Source organism: Podarcis muralis, chromosome 3 (genome assembly GCF_964188315.1).
Source record: "Podarcis muralis chromosome 3, rPodMur119.hap1.1, whole genome shotgun sequence".
Classification (NCBI taxonomy): Eukaryota; Metazoa; Chordata; class Lepidosauria; order Squamata; family Lacertidae; genus Podarcis; species Podarcis muralis.
In genome coordinates this window covers 110754882-110759164 of record NC_135657.1, presented here as the reverse complement: position 1 = coordinate 110759164, position 4283 = coordinate 110754882, and positions in this window count along the sequence as shown.

The window sequence follows — 4283 nt, the reverse complement described above, 5'->3', positions numbered from 1 at the left end:
CTGAATAACAAGGAGACACTGCCTGGCACGCCAACACATTGCTCACCATGCTCATGAGAATTATGTCATTTGCACCTTGGACCAGACTGGGGTTTCTTAACTTGCTTTTACTCTCCTGTTCCTGCATATTAGGTTCCCTTACCAGATGTCTATAATAACAAGGTAATGAATCAACCACATTTATTTGTACACAAAAGGTAGGAAAGGTAAAAGGTAAAGGACCCCTGGACGGTTAAGTCCAGTCAAAGGCGATTATGGAGTTGCGGTGCTCATCTTGCTTTCAGGCTGAGGGAGACGGCATTTATATGCAGACAGCTTTCTGGGTCATGTGGCCAGCAGGACTAAACCTCTTCTGGCGCAACTGAACACTTTGACGGAAGCCAGAGCACACAGAAACGCCCTTTACCTTCCTGCCGCAGTGGTACCTATTTATCTGCTTGCACTGGCATGCTTTTGAACCGCTATGTTGGCAGGAGCTGGAACAGAGCAACAGGAGTGCTCACCCTGTCAAGTGGATTTGAACCATCAACTTTCTGATCAGCAAGCCCAAGAGGCTCAGTGGTTTAGACGGGATTGAGCCTGGGAACTTCTCTGCATGTCAGGAAGATATCATTCCACTGAGCCTTTTCCTACTGCTAGATATATCACACACTTATCTGGAGAAAAATATTAGTAACAATAACAACTGTTACATATACTCTACTTTTCAGCTAAACTGCGATCGAAGACCATAAAATGCAGGAGAAGTGGTAGGACTGTGACCAAACACAAGGTACCTTGCCTTAAAACAGCTAGGAGGAGTTTAGCTGATGCTTTGTTTGCTTAGTCTCCACTGATGCTGTGTTTTCATATAGGTAAAGAAGCAATGTTGCAAAAATAACATTTAAACAGTCTCCAGTGCTCTCTCTCTTCCAGAGGAGACCAAACTCTGGTAGCATTGCTCTCCTTCCAGCCCCCTGGAGTCTTACCACAAGTCAGTTAGTTAGAAATGTGAGGAAACTAAGAAAAGCTAAGGGGAACTCTAGAGTGTCACTATTTTGTGGCATGGCACATACCAGATATCCAGGATTAAAGTCTTCTGTTGTCTAGATCAGGATTTCTCAACCTCGGCCCTCTAGATGTTTTTGGCTTACAACTCCCATGATCCTTAGCTAGCAAGACCAGTGGTCAGGGATGCTGGGAATTGTAGTCCCCAAAAACATTTGGAGGTTCAAGGTTGAGGAAGCCTGGTCTAGATTAACAAACACACTTTTTTAAAAAATGTGGGATTTTTGCAGCTGGGATGTGAAGAGTGTGGGAGGAACAAAAGATTAGTAGGAAGACCTATAAACACCCTACAAGCAGCTCAGGATGAATGTAGGGTGAATTCTTCTTGTTATATAGTTTTCCTGTAAACCAAAACACAATGAATGTCACAGTCTAACTACTGTGTAAGCTTTGGGCAAACAAATCAGGATGGTTGCTGTGTAAACTAGCTGTCTAGAAGAACCTTAGTGGACTCCATTTTTCAAAACAGATGAAAGATCATGGAGTTGCGGGGTGAGGAAGAAGTTTGTTAGGGAGCCCAGGGAAATATTTGGGGTACTGGACATGAAGATTCCTATAGCTCAGATTATGGGCACACTATACAGTGGTGCCTCGCAAGACAAAATTAATCCGTTCCGCAAGTCTCTTCGTCTTGTGGTTTTTTCGTCTTGCAAAGCACGGCTATTAGCGTCTTAGCGGCTTAGCGGCTATTAACGGCTTAGCGGCTTAGCAGCTATTAACGGCTTAGCGGCTTTAAGAAAAAGGAAACAAACTCGCAAGACGTTTCGTCTTGCGAAGCAAGCCCATAGGGAAATTCGTCTTGCGGAACGACTCAAAAAACGGAAAACCCTTTTGTCTAGCGAGTTTTTCGTCTTGCGAGGCATTTGTCTTGCGGGGCACCACTGTACCTTTAAAACACATTCAAAGCTCATCCCCCCCCCAAAGAATTCTGGGCACTGTAGTTTGTTAAAGTTTGGTGGGAATTGTAACTCTCTGAGGGGTAAACTATATAGCACCCAGAAGAGAAAGAAATGTGTTCTGGATGTGCTTTAAAGGCATAGTGTATAAGCAGCCTCACACTACACTAGACTTAATGGCCTTCTTAACCCGAGGTGCCACTGTAACAAGACTAAAAACGTAACACTAAGCATACAGAACACCACACCAGACAGAAAAGAGATAGAAAAAGAAAGTAAGTGAAACCCAGGCTCCTTCTGGCCCTACTATTATAGTCAGCATGACCTTGACTGAAAGAGATAACAGAAGCAGTTTAAGCCAGCTGTACTCAGTTTTCCATAAGGAATAACCCGAACATCACGAAGCTTCTTTCACACAGAGAAGCTTCTAGAAGCTTCCAGAATTAAATAGAATAGGAACAGTATCTACACATCAGATTGATACTTTCTGTACTAAAAAACGCAAATTGACACTCCCCCCTTCCGTTCTCTGGTAGCCAAAGTACAGTGGTACCTCGGGTTACATACGCTTCAGGTTACATATGCTTCAGGTTACAGACTCCGCTAACCCAGAAATAGTGCTTCAGGTTAAGAACTTTGCTTCAGGATGAGAACAGAAATTGTGCTCCGGCAGCGCGGCGGCAGCAGGAGGCCCCATTAGCTAAAGTGGTGCTTCAGGTTAAGAACAGTTTCAGGTTAAGTACGGACCTCCGTAACGAATTAAGTACCGTACTTAACCCGAGGTAACACTGTACAACAATAATAAATTAAGCCATTACTTGCTACCCCAAATCTCCTGCTTGAGGTAGCCAACATGGTAGTGCCATGTTATGCCCTGACGCACAACAACACACAAGAAATGATCATATGGCAGGATAACCAATGAAGATCCAGAAATGTCTGCATGAAGTCACCAGTGAGTAAACATGAGATGTGTGTGGCTGGGGGGAATTCTTTCTCTGATTCAAAGGAGATCAGTAATACAAGCAAACGTATCACAACAATGTGGAGTTTCCTATGCAGTCTGGGCTAATGATTCAGATCTTTGTCATGCTTCCAAACATGAATCCCCAAATCTGGGCCCGGTTAGATGGCAATAAAATCATTTGTCATGCTCAGAAAGGTCTCCCATTGATTCAGCTTCCTGCAGACCTTCCTGTAATGTGTCATGGATTGATAGCAGTGGCGAATACAGGCATTCTCTCTATGGGTAGGAGTTCAGTAGCGAACCAGAGGCTTATTGGAGAAGACTGGAAAACAATCTGTGAATTTTTATACACCAGCCGTCTTAATGGTTACCGTATTTTTCGCTCTATAAGACGCACCAGACCACAAGACGCACCTAGTTTTTGGAGGAGGAAAACAAGAAAAAAAATATTCTGAATCTCAGAAACCAGAACAGCAAGAGGGATCACTGTGCAGTGAAAGCAGCAATCCCTCTTGCTGTTCTGGCTTCTGGGATAGCTGTGCAGCCTGCATTTGCTCCATAAGACGCACACACATTTCCCCTTACTTTTTAGGAGGGTTAGGGTTAGGGTTAGGGTTAGGGTCTTATAGAGCAAAAAATACGGTACTTATCTCCTTGGCTCAGGGTGGGTGTCACATCACTCCATACCCTCCAACATTTCTCTGATGAAAATGGGGGTGTCCTGAGGAAAAGCGGGACATTTCACCCCCCCATTTTTTATTCATTTTATAACAAACAGGAAAACAAACAATAAAAACAGATTCTAGTCTTATCCATTTCCCCCCTAAACATTGTTAGGTGGGCTTCCCCAAGTCCCCCTATCTGATTTTCATTTTACCTCATCTTTAGCAGTTTACATATATCATAATTTCTAACCATTTTTTTTATCACACTTACTTTAACCATAAAAATCTTCACATTTTATCACTTGCAAATAATACTATTTTAAAATACACTATCTTCTACTTCTAACCCTACAGCCTAAATTTACTTCCAAAGCTATTCTAAGATTTAAATATTAACATATTTTTTTCAAATATTCCTTAAACTTCTACCAATCTTCTTCCACTGTCTCTTCTCTCGGAGTCTCCCGGTCAGTTCGGCAAGTTCCATATAGTCCATCATCTTCATCTGCGATTCTTCTATAGTTGGTAAATCTTGCTTCTTCTGATTCTTCGCTAGCAATATTCTCGCAGCTGTTGTGGCATACAGAAAAAAGTAACATCCTTTTTGGGGATTTCACCCCCCACTATACCAAGTAAAAAGGCTTCTGGTTTTTAAATAAAAGTGTTTTTCAACACTTTTTTCCAATTCATTATAAATCCTTTCCCAGC